Source organism: Octopus bimaculoides, chromosome 10 (genome assembly GCF_046866305.1).
Source record: "Octopus bimaculoides isolate indiv1 chromosome 10, ASM4686630v1, whole genome shotgun sequence".
Classification (NCBI taxonomy): domain Eukaryota; kingdom Metazoa; phylum Mollusca; class Cephalopoda; order Octopoda; family Octopodidae; genus Octopus; species Octopus bimaculoides.
In genome coordinates this window covers 80,148,972-80,163,327 of record NC_142937.1, presented here as the reverse complement: position 1 = coordinate 80,163,327, position 14,356 = coordinate 80,148,972, and the positions used below count along the sequence as shown (strand labels likewise).

The 14,356-nt window shown below is 34.8% G+C and overlaps 1 protein-coding gene across 5 annotated transcripts in view; it reads right to left on the bottom strand.

Moving 5' to 3' along the window:
* LOC106869536 (bursicon) overlaps positions 1-14,356 on the bottom strand; it is a 174,857-nt gene that overhangs the window by 96,483 nt on the left and 64,018 nt on the right. For 2 of the 5 annotated variants that reach the window (XM_089358850.1, XM_089358849.1), the window contains exon 2: positions 8,855-8,958. The exons of the other annotated variants lie outside the window; for them this stretch is intronic. The gene's annotated coding sequence lies outside the window, so the exon portion shown is untranslated. The remainder of the gene's footprint in view (positions 1-8,854; positions 8,959-14,356) is intronic. 5 annotated transcript variants of the gene reach the window in all.

Genomic DNA, 14,356 nt, shown 5'->3' with positions numbered 1-14,356 from the left:
ATATGCCATCGGATATAAACCAGAAGATAATTAAAGTTGTCTGCCGCAAAAAATAACTGATGTATGAAATTAAAAAATATAATGGAAACATTAAACACAGCAAGAAAATAACGTAGCGTGAGTCTTTAGAATATTGATATTTAATATGTCATAATATCTTGTTTCCTCTAACTGGGTACAATGTGAGCCACCATTTTCCTTTGCTAAAGAGTTTGTCTGGCACATTATAAGATAACACTAATGCATTACACATGAATTTCTATTTGCTTCTATACCACCAAACGTCTCAAGATCCATAAAAGACCTGAAATTTGTTTGCAGGGTCAACAAATATAGAAGCAGCCTAGTGTGTCCCTTTCTGCAATTTATACTTTTAATTCAAGGGACATGCGTTGTTGCAGTTTGACACAAGGAGTCAGTTTGAGAACTGTGCTAAAGACGCGTGTGAAATACTGAAATGATTTAATCGTTAATTTTCTGATTCGAATTCTATTGGTCGAACGAGTAAATTGTCATCATCGAGGCTGACAAAAGCGTCACCATATTTGAATTGCGAAAAATCGAATAAGACGAATAAATATTGAATCTTTAATCAGCCACAAACCAATTAAAGATAATCTACTCCCGATGTAATTTAAACTTGGAATCAAAAGAGTTCCAGCTAAACTCCCAACCATTTCTGCCAAATCAACGACTGTCGAGGTTGTTCTCAGCCACGTGACTAATTCACCAAACTAGGGAGTCAGAGACGGAACTGAGCTTACTAAAACTTCAAAGAGCCTTCATTTCCGTCTCCTTTAGAAGGGTAGATTCACGGCGAGGTAACTAACCTATTTGCCAGAGGGGGCTTATGAAAACTGAACACATACTTCAATATTCATAAACTTTATATAAGACTAGAACAAACCCATTCTCAAATTGTCACTACGTTATAGACACAAGAAAATATATACATACTTTTCCATTTCTTCATACTTTCATAGAAAATCTAGAAACGCTTAGACCGACAGATATGGACGCAAATATTCACCAACAAACCAGACACATGTACACGAGGGCACAAACAAAAACAAGAAAACCACACAAATAAATAAATATACAAAACCATAGTCGCAGGAGTGGCTGTGTGGTAAGTAGCTTGCTTATCAACCACATGGTTCTGGGTTCAGTCCCACTGCGTGGCACCTTGGGCAAGTGTCTTCTACTATAGCCTCGGGCCGACCAAAGCCTTGTGAGTGGATTTGGTAGACGGAAACTGAAAAAAGCCCGTCGTATATGTGTATATATATGTATATGTATATGTGTGTGTGTTTGTGTGTGTGTTTGTCCCCCTAGCATTGCTTGACAACTGATGCTGGTGTGTTTATGTCTCCGTCACTTAGCGGTTCGGCAAAAGAGACCGATAGAATAAGTACTAGGCTTACAAAGAATAAGTTCTGGGGTCGATTTGCTCGACTAAAGGCGGTGCTCCAGCATGGCCGCAGTCAAATGACTGAAACAAATGAAAGAGTAAAAGAGTAAACTGAAGAAAGACGCGCTGGGACGAGCGGCGGTCAGACATGAATTACATCCACGTAAAATGTTTGCATATTTATCGAACACATCCGCAAAATGCACAAACATCCGACGCAATGACGCTTCAGAATAGCATACATACATACATACATACATACATACATACATACATACATACATACATACATACATACATACGTACGTAAAATGTGACAACCGATGCAGTTGTCTGAAAATGTTATCACGGTATTATTTACCGATGGGACATGGCGTTGTAGCTAGGACACTCTATAATGAAATCCATCGGAAGGATAATCCCGAGAACAAAGAGATAAAACCCCACAATATGGTAGAAGCCATAGCCACTCATAATATAAAGTAGTACTGGTGGAATGTATCAGTAAAGATCTCAATAAAATGTAAGCACAACAGACCCGATATAATGATTTGGGATAGAGAAACTGCACAGTTGTGGAAATTAGCTGCCCAGTGGATATTAACATAAAGCTGAAGATCAGTGAAAAAGAGAATACACAGCCTAAAATCCAATCTTGAGAAATTAGGCTTCTGAAAACCAGAATGGAGAAAGCTAATTCGAAGACAACAGATCGAATCCATCACTGGAACTAAAAATCTGTAAAACTTTTCAGAAGTTTATCATTTAAATATATATGAGTGTGTCTAGATATGCAACTCTATACATAAAACATACAAATCTGCACATACATATATACAAACAAACAAAAATACCCTGCTGTTGATGTTGAAATTCCAATGAAGGAGCCTTGAATCTAGGTTAGAAACCGGTTCTTTCTCTATTGGCAGGAAATCTTGAAATAAACTGAATAATGACATACAAACATACATACATTCAAGCCGTACATACATACATTCATATATACATATATTCATACATACATACATACATACATACATACATACATACATACATACACACATGCATACATACGTACATACATACGTACATACTTACGTACATACATACATAGATACATACATACATACATGTATATATGCATATCTATATATATAAAGATGCGCGCGCGCGCACATACGTGTGTGTGTGTGTGTGTGTGTGTGTGTGTAGAAAGCCATGCAAACTCACGAACAGGCACATACACTGGCTGTATCTGTAGAGTACAATCATAGACGGAGATATTGTCACGCATTGCTACATTCACAAAACCCTGGACACGCAAAACGAGGAAGAGTTACGCCTCCCCATACATACAAATATACACATACAAAGAAGTACCAGAATAGGTAGCATCATCATCATCATCATGAACGAAAATTACAGCAAAGAGAACCCCAGCAGCGACATAAGTAATACTAACATTAAATTAGAAACAAGAATAACAATATTTATTAAACAACAGTGGCAACAGCAATATAATCAAGTTGTTAACTAATTAATTAATTAATTAAGATTTTCACCTTCGTTCGTGACATTATTTGAGTAAAACAAAATGAAAATGGCTGAAATATTGACTCTCACCGGAAGTGCATTTCCTAATTGAACATTAGCAGCGAGAGGGCGAGTCAAAGGCGTTGTTGGTATAATGCTTATTAGCGTTATAACCATTGTTAGAGTCGTAACTGTTTTTACTGTCGTTAAATTTCTCATTTTACCCAAACAACCTTCTTGCATGGATTGAACTGACCAAAAGTAAAAAGGAAAAAATGCAGTCAATTGATGGCAGGGCTGTTGTTTATTTTAGCCTTCACCTGAGTGTATCTTGGCAATATATACATACATGCATATATATATATATATATATATATATATATATATATATATATATATATATATACACATATACACACGTATATATATATATATATATATATATATATATATATATATATGTACACACATGTATGTTTATATATATATAGTATATATATATATATATATATATATATATATATATATATATATATATATATATACATGAGTGTTTATATATATATGTGCATATATATATATATATATATATATATATATATATATATATATACATACATATATATATGTATATATATGTATATATATATATATATATATATATATATATATATATATATATATATATATATATATATATATATATATATATATATATATATATATTTATATATATATATAGATGTATATATACATATACATAGACACGTATAAGCTGAATAGAGATATATATTTATATCCATTGTATCAAAGTTGACAACTGGCTCTGAATTTTAATCTGAACTAGATTGAACAGCACAGTCTTAGACGGGGACTGTTCTGCTAAGAGTGAAAAGCAGAGCACACTGTCTAATTTGATTATACTTACATACATATATACATACATATATGCATACACACAGACACGCACACACAGACATATATAAATACGCATACATACATATATATGGCAGGCTTCTTTCTGTTTCCATCTACCAAATCCACTCAGAAGGCTTTGGTCGGCCCAGGGCTATAGTAGAAGAAATTTGCCCAAGATGTCACGCAATGGGAGTGAAACCCGAAACCATTGGTTGAGAAGCAAGCTTCTTACCACGCCTTTATACACACATATATAGACACTTCCTTGTTGATATCATTTTGCTACTGTTTCCTTCTCATTCCGGACTCTTACAATACTATGTCAGGACAATAATAAAAAAAAATGCTTAAATTCAAAAACCACGATGAATATTACACGAGAAACGATATTTTGAAATATTAAAATCTCATTAATTCGAAATTCTTCATGAACCGATTCTAGTCATATTCAATCTAAAACACGTGATCAGAATCTAGCCAAGGATGGCTGGTCTGGCTGCGCATGCGTGATTCATTAATATGGAGCTGGGTTATTTTTCCGATACAAAAACTGAAGTTTGACACGTTTGTTTATCAGAGTGTGTGTAAATAATTTCTATTGCCCTCAAACAGATAATACATTACGCATAATTCATATCGCGTTGGCTGTTTCATCTGATTTCATCCCTATTTATGCTTGTCCATGTTTAGTGGACAAATAAAAAGACATTAGAAAAGGTTAAATACAGAGGTCTCTGTGTATTTCTACATTGTGTGTGGTTATTGTATTTATACAGAGGGACATTGTGTATGAGTGTCAATATATGTACTCTAGATGTGTACGTATATACACAGATTGTATGTCCGTATATAGTGTGTTTGTTCGTTTGTGCATAGTATAAAAGTTTATATAAGCATCGTGTGTTCATGTATGGCTACTTCATTCTCAAGTATTATATGTATGATGTATATAGTATGTTGTGTGTATTATGTTGTACATACTCTATATGTTGTATGTGTGTATGTTACATATTGTATTATATTCTGTATGTATGCTATATATACTGCATGTGGTATATATTCTCTATATGTTGTATATAATATTTGTATTCCCTTCGAAAGTGTCTCTGTATTGATTTCCTATACACTTCACAGCCATCACTGCAAGCTTTGACGTTTCTTTGCCAACAGTTCATGAGTTTATGTGTTGTATGGTGAATCTTCTACAACCGGTGTATATTTCATGCAATTTAGCTAATTACTAAATTACTAAATCGTCAACTAAAATACATTGTTGCATTTGTTCCACTTCTCTGTGCTGTGATTTCAATTTTCAACGTTGCGCTTGATCCTTCCGAGGTTGATATCAGGAAAACAAAATCAAGGACGGGTTGTTTGCGGAACTGTAAAACCGTCTGACCAGAAATCGTCCCCGTATTTGATTCCATTCTTGACGTTTTTAGTTTCATATCCCAGTATAATACTGCCACATAGCCCCTGCTGAATGGGCGAGACGGGGCTTTATGGGGGTCTTATCTATTGCAAGTATCTGGGACTGACCCTTCGTGTGAGGATATCATCCTCTCCTTCTCCACCACACTTGCAAAGGGTCATGATCCCTGTTGTCACTCCTATAGAATGATTACAAAAACGTTCTGGTAAATATGAACATTGTGTGTGTATTTGTACACATACGCGTTGGTGTGTGTGTGTATACATGTGCTTCGATGAATGAGTGTGCATGTGTGTATGTATATATGTGCTTGTAAATATACATGTGTGCGTAATTCCGGTAATAATTGGAACCCTGGGATATGTAACACACTGTCTGAATACCAATCTTGAGAAATTAGGCATATGAAAACCAGAAAGGAGAAAGCTAATTCGAAGTCTACAGATCCAATCCATCGCTGGAACTGTAAAAATCTGTAAAACTTTCCAGAAGTTTATCATTTAAATATATATGAGCGTGTCTAGATTCGCAAGTATATGCATATCTAATCTGTACATATAAAAAGTTGCACATGCAAATCTGCACCCATACATACATGCATACATACATACATGCATGCATACATCCATCCATACATACATACATACATACATACATATATACATACATACAAACAGAAATACCCTGTTATTGATGTTGAAATTCTATTGAAGGAATTTGGGGTCTAAGTTAGAAACCGGCCCTTTCTCTATTGGCAAGAAATCTTGAAATAAAACTAAATAATGACATACATACACGCACACATACATACATACATACATACATACATAATGCATACATACAGACATACATATATACGTACATACATACACAGACATATATTTACATACATACATACACACACACATACATTCATACATTCATATTATATCTATTTATGTATGTATGTTTGTGCATGTGGGAGTGTGTCTCAAAGAACACGTGGGCAAGGATGAAAATATGAAGCTTCTCTTTCTAATTTATTCGTATTCATCTTAACACACAAACAGACGTAGAGAGAAGTAGAGAATGTAGGTTTGAAAGAGTTGTCTTTCTTATATACAACATAATACTTAGACCTGCGCACGCACACACTTCTCTAATAGTATTTCTCACTGGTCATCTTATACAATTACATCCTAGTATACATATGTTCATACCTAGACACATACATATATGGACATAATTCCGCACAGGCGTGTGCACAACCACACACACACACACACACACACACACACACACACACACATATATATATATATACATAAATATATATATACATATACAGATACACACACATATACATATATATATATATATATATATATATATATATATATATATATATATATATATATATATATATATATATGTATATGACAAGGAAGAAACCCCAGTTTTCAGGATGTTGACCACAGGGCTTGAACACTGGTCTGGTCTTTTCTACTCCAGTCTAGTCAACTCTAGTCTGGTCTGGACCTCTCTGTTCTATATTGCTCCTCCTGGCTAGTCCCTATGACCAAGATGTGGTTGAGTCCATTATTTCTGTGTCCACATTCTCTGTCATGTATGTATGTATGTATGTAAATGCATGCATATGTATTCATGTATACACATGTGTAAATGCTAATTTGTGAGTGTGTTCGCCATCCCGTTCGCTATGTTAAAGCGACGTGGGCAGCTGTATAACTGGACTAAGCATTTGCAAGCTGTTCTAATCTCGACTTTTATGCATCGCCGTGCGTAAACATATAAACTCGGTGACGTCTGCTGTTTCTTGTGGAACCCCATACGAAGATACTCTTTCACACATATGAGCAACAATTTCCCTTCAGTTATATTTTGATGCGGGATTTCACAATCATTATAGCTTAGGTTAATAATAATGATGATGATGATACTACTACTACTACTACTACTACTACTACTACTACTACTACTACTACTACTACTACTAATAATAATAATAATAATAATAATAATAATAATAATAATAATAATAATAATAATAATAATAATAATAATAATAATAATGACGATGATGATGATGATGATGATGATAATAATAAACAATAATAATAATAATGATAATAATAATGATAATACCTCTGACAGCAGGCTGCTGTCTGCTCTCACAGAATCTACCAAAGCAAATATGTTCGCGCGCTCTGAGAAGTAATACAATAATAATGATGATGATGATGATGATGATGATGATGATAATGATGATGATGATGATAATGATGATGATGATGATTTCCTTTGGGATCAAGAACCAATAATAGCGACCCCTTGTAATTGAAAGACGTTAGGTGACTCAGAGGAATTGTTTGCTATGTAAGAGACTTCCGGTAAGAAAGCCATTTCAGTAGAAGTCTGTTAATTCTGCCAAACATCAACTTTACAATTGAACGAGCAATCTAAACACAGAATCCTTAACTCCCACTTGAGAAATATGGTAAATACTATGATTTTCAACTAACGAAGTAAATACTGTTAAGGAATACGAGACCATTGTTTGAAAGAGAACGACATGCTAAATATTCGCACGCAGAGTAAACTATGCTAGCGACATAGGAAACTATGTCTCTCTGGTACTCCGTCAGTTACGACGACGACAACGAGGCTTCCAGTTGATCCGATCAACGGAACAACCTGATGCTCGTGAAATTAACGTGCAAGTGGCTGAACACTCCACAGACACTCTTACTCTTAACGTAATTCTCAGGGAGATTCAGTGTGACACAGAATGTGAAAAAAACTGGCCCTTTGAATTACTGGTATAACCCATTTTTGCCAGCTGAGTGAACTAGAGCAACGTGAAAGAGTGTATTACTGAAGGACACAACGAGTCGCCAGGAATTGAACTCACAACTTCATGAAGGTAGCCGAACACGCTAACCACTAAGCTACGCGCCTCATATTAGTATATCTAGGAATTGCCATGTTTTAAATTATTAGAAGCTGAAGCTGAATAAAATCTAACCCTGATCTCTACTTTTTGCTCTTTTAGGTGATCCATATATTCTTTAGAGGGCAACAATATTGAAAGGCAGAATATTTAAGACAGGAATAAAAGACAATTTAAATATAACCCCAATAAAATTAGCAATAATACTGAATAACAAAATGGAAAGCTGTAGAACTACAACTTGGATAAATATCTAACCAGGTAAACAGTGTGAAACATAAACAAACACACATTGTCCTGATAATGGTTGTGAGAAAAATATAAAATGAGTTGACAAGAATATGTGACCAGATTTGTTGGAGTGAAATAAACAACATTTAAGGTTTATTGGCAATTTCTTCTAGAAAAAAATTTCGAGAGAAAGGTTTCTGCTCAATTATAGCCATAATATAAAACAACAAATGGATAACACAAGATTATCGAGCGATAGAAGTTCGATAAAAAAATTGAATAACGAAATGATTGAATAGCGATAGCTGAACAGAAAATATAACTAAAGAGGCAAATATGAAAGAATTCGTGGAATGTTCATGAAATGGTTAGTATTTACCAGAAATGTGTTACTTCCTGATTCATCTACGATAAATGAAGATATTGGACATCAATTCCAGCTCCAGAAATATCGGTGGGAATTATGGGTAGTATTTCAGTTATCTATAGAACAATTGTCAGGAGAGCATAGAAATTAGAAGAAAATTAACATCGAAATGAAAGAAATCGTTTTTCGTGGGATTTAAACAGAAAAATAGAAAAAACGGAAAACCAATAAACCAAGACAAAGATTAAAAAGTAAGAATAAGGAAACCATTCCACTAATAAAGGTAATATGTGTGTGTGTGTGCGCACGTGTGTATGCATTGATAGATAGATAGATAGATAGATAGATAGATAGATAGATAGATAGATAGATAGATAGATAGATAGATGGTTGGATGGATGAGACTGATTGACAGATAGATAAGATAGATCGTTTCCTTGTTTGTCATTGGCCATGCTGGAGCACTACCTTGAAAGATTTAGTCGAACAAATCAATTCCTTGGTTTTCTTTTGTTTTTAAGTCTGGTATTTAATCTATCAGTTTCTTTGGCCGAAACGATGAGTTACGGGGAGGTAAATAGACCAGCACCGGTTGTCAAACTGTGGTGGGAGACAAACACAGACACAAAGACACCCATAGATTAACATATACAAGGGCTTTATTTTAGTTTCCATCTCCTCACAAGACTTTGGTCAGACCAAGGCTATAGTAGGAGACACTTGCCCAAGGTGTCACGCGGTGAGACTGAACCCGGAACCATGCCGCTGGAGATCAAACTTCTTACCTCACAGCTTCGACTGTGCTTACACAGACACACATAATAAATATTTCTTGTCATATCTGAGCTGTAATTTTATCTCGTTACTTAGTTTTACGTTACTTTGGTTTACAGTAATTTTTTGTCTTTTAAGTTCTCTAAAATTCTTTACAATGCAGACATTCACTTATTATAAAAGATGTTTTTTCTTTGTCTCATAACTTCCCGACCTCCTCTCCCCCATATATTCTCTGCTACATACTGTTTCCAGCGTTCATTGTTACACAACTGATGACGGCGATACTATAGACTTGTTCAGTTTGCAAGTAAATTCCTGTGAGAAACGCGCACTTGTGACGGCTTCATGCTATTTGAGATGTGTGATGAAAGTTATATTTTGTGCTTAGATAGATTTTATCATGAGATATTTAATATATCAAACCTCTGATATCATTTTGTCTTCTTCATTGAAATCATTCTTATCGAAATCATTTACACATGATATATTTCTAGAAAATCTGAGAAATTTCTTTGAACATTAAATTTATCAAAACCCATCTCTTACGATGATTTTTGAAGGATTTTAACTGCCAAGTCTTGTGATGCAAATTGTTTTTGTTTAGTTATTTACAACGCAGAGACATTTAGATTAACTAAATAACGAATGACTTCGGTTTTAGGATTTATTGTTTTGTTGGCTTTTCGTATTCTATATATTTTGATTTGTGTTTAATTTGAAAATCATTTACATCATAAACGATATTGACACCAGCATATTTTGAGCTCTGTCAGCCTCTTCCTATCAAAAACACAAGCGCTGGGCTACGGTACTTTAATGTCTAGCTCTGGGTATTTCGATATCTGTTACGAAGATCTTATTTTCGTGTGGCTAAGTGGTTAGAGCATTCGGCTCGCGATCGTTAAGTCGTCAGTTCGATACCTGGCGGCGCGATGTGCCTTGGGCAAGATGCTTTATTTCACTTTGCTCCAGTCCACTCAGTTGGCAAAAATAAGTTGTAGCGATAGTTCAAAGGGCCAGCCTTGATACATTCTGCGTCACGCTGAATCTCCCTGAGAACTATATGAATGGTCCATTTGCTTGCGCGTAAATTTCAAGAGCAGGCTGTTCAGTTGATCGATCAGCTGGAACGTTCATCATCGTAATCGACGGAGTGCCAGTTCTATTTCCACGTGCTAAATCTAGTCAAATAGGAGTGAAACCCTATATGGGTTTGTGTGACTGTGTATATGTGAGTGTGATTATGTGTGCCTGTCTATTGTGTGTGTGAACATGTATACAGTTAGCTGTACTTATTATCTAATCGGTGTGGCAAGGAACCATGCTCATTTCTGGGCCCCTCAGGTGTGTAAGGACAATGCTGTTGGTGTTTGATGACAGCAAGAAAAAAATGTTGGTAGGATAAGATTCCATGAAATTATAGAAAAGAAAAGGGTTTAGTGAGTAAATTGAGGTTTGAGAAAGAGAGAGAGAGAGAGATACAGGGGGGGGGGGGGAGGAGAGAGTATGAGGAATCAGACAGCTGAGTGATACATCAACGAGGCTTGATCGAGAAGACAAGAATGCAGTGGCTCGCTTTGGTAGTTGAGTGTGAAAGGTATAGAATGGAGAGAAGAATGGGAAAGTAGGTTAAGGAGGAAAGAAGTATGATGATGATAGGAGCAATGGTTGAGGTACGAAATACACAGAGGCTTAATGCGTGTCAGAGAGGGCTTCTTAGCACCAAATGAAAGGAAGAGCTGACTTCGGTGGGATTTGAACTCAGAATGTAGGAATCTGGTTTAAATAGCACAAAGCATTTGCATTTTAATACTTTGTCAATCAGCACCGTAGATATAATATCTTCTTTGTCATGTATTTCAATACACACACACACACACACACACACACACAAAGAGACAGACAGACAGACACACACGCATGTATATATATTGATAGACAGATAGAGAGAGATAGAGAGAGAAACATAGATAGATAATTGGATATAGATAGATAGATAGATAGATAGGTAGATAGATAGATAGATAGATAGATAGATAGATAGATAGATAGATAGATAGATAGATAGACAGATAGATATAGATATATATAGAGAGAGAGAGACAGACAGACAGATAGATAGATAAAGATATATAGATTGAGAAAGGAAGAGAGAATGAGAGATTTACTTAAAATCGAAGGTAAGAATTTTATTCAACAATACTCATTTATGCGCATGCGCGATTGCCTGATTTTACTGTCCAAGAAATGTATTTCTTATACGAAAGTTAATTAAGATGGGTTTTTCACATGACACGGGTCGTTTGTAGGTCGATGACCGACAAAAGCGAATTTAATGTTTGGATGACGAAGATGTCAATAGCCTGAAATAGTGATTTGTTCTTCCGATACTAGTTGTAGAAAATACCGAACAGTTTGGTGCAGCATTGAAGTAACTCCATTGTGTAAAGCGAGATAAAGGAGGAAGTGAGTGAAATGTGCAAAAGCAACAAAGAAAGGACATTTGAATGACCCCTCAATTCAGAAATCAAGAGTCAGTTTCAAGGAACTGTATTACAGGAATTACAGTTTAAGTAAAATATACAGAATTATGTATGTATATATATATATATATATATATATATATATATATATATATATATATATATATATATATATACATATACCAGAGTAAGCACATAAATGTGAAAAAAGGTGGGGGGGGGGGGGGAATAGTACTCGAATACCGGCGGTAGACTAATATGCTTTATTAATAAAGCTGCAAAAACATCACAAAGAATATCACAAAAAACTGCTTCTCAGAGTTTTACGTTCCTGTTCGTTCGACATTCTCATTCTAAACTGACCGACGAACGGGAACGTGAAACTCTTTAATAATAAGTATAGATAGATAGATAGATAGATAGATAGATAGATAGATAGATAGATAGATAGATAGATAGATAGCAGAATTGTTAACACTACAATCAAAGTGCTTGATAGAATTTGAACGTTCTGCGTTCAAGTTTCACCGAGCACGACTTTGCCTTTCATCCTTTCGGGATCAAAGAAACTCAGACTTTGTTCCTAGAGTAGAAAGGATATATATATATATATATATATATATATATATATATATATATATATATATATATATATATAATTGAAATTTATAGAAAAACAAAACACGAAGACAGGTGTATAAACTACCAAACAGATGTATTACTTTAACGCTCGTGAAGGTGAGAAAGTGTTTTACGTTTCGAGCCTACGCTCTTCAACAGAAAGGAACGCGAGTAAATAAACAGAGAGAGAATAAAAAAAACTTTTGGTGCTAGCAGTCAATCATGGCGGCTGGCTAGACAGAGGTAGTTAGACTCTATAAATATTTAATGTACTGTTCTGTGCTGGTAAGATCAACAAAAAAAGTACTCCATAATTTAATAAACACAGTACATGCTTTTATGTACTACTAATAGCTTCATATGGTGAGAAATACATTAAACATTATCATCAGGCATAGCCATATATGGTAACGAGCTAAAATGTTTACTTCGTTATAATATGGGGTTTGTGCTTGATGAATATATTTGAGGTGTTTCTCAACATATGAAACTATTAGTAGCACATGTATACAGGTATTGCATCTATTAAATAATATATATATATATATATGACAGAATAAGTTGCTTCGTAAGGATGCTTCTTAATTTAATTTTCTATGTTCATCTGTGGTTTATAGATAACTTGGATATGCACGCTGAATATTATAACTCAGCACCAGCTAGAGCGCGATATAAGGACAGAATTGTATATACACACAATGAGACAGAGAAGGCTCAATACCCAGAGAGTATTATTAGTAGAGGGGATAATCATATAAATAACTGCAGAATACCAGATCCTAGAAAAACAGTAAATATAATAGGGACCAAAAGGGGGGAAAAACCATAATACTAAGAGGGATAGATATAAAACAGAACCCACAAAACAGCAGCCAAAGGTAGAACGAAGGGTACCGTTAAAGGCCGATAAAAATAATGATAATAAAACAGTAGAGGCAGAGGAAACAAAATACACAAACAAACCCAATTGATATATTAAAGGAAATGGAAAAATAAGTGATGAAATTATTAGGTTTAACCCAATTTTCAATTCACAAATAAAATCTAAAATAGTTCAGGAATTCTTTGCAACATTAGACAGGCACTTCCCAAGATCTTCCTAATATCGTAAAATCATCAATAGGCATAATGTAAAATTAGCATACGCGACCTATCACAATCTAGAATACCACAGGCACAAACTAAATAATACAAAAGTAAATAGAATAAAACTGGAGTGGAAATGCCACGCAACCGCGACTAATAGCACTGTATACGTCGATGGAATGGTTGCAAATAAGGGTAATAAAAGCTCATCAATAACAAAAACGGACCCAAACAACATCATGCTATTGACATTCCAACCACTACATAAGGAAAATGAGTACACAATTACAGGAGGAAGAGGAAAGAGGACCACTAATAGTAACTCCGCTGGGAGAACGGATAAAAATAATATCTTATGTAACTGTAGATGTAAAGCGGAATGCAGGTTTAACAACGACTACATGGTAAAGAATGTAGTTTCAAATGTGAGGTGAAGTACGCAGAAGTACGTGTACATTGGTGGCACCGGAAACACCATGAAAAATCGTCTACGTAACTAACTGACATCATTTTCCAATATAAATAAAAGGCTCGTCATATCACTATC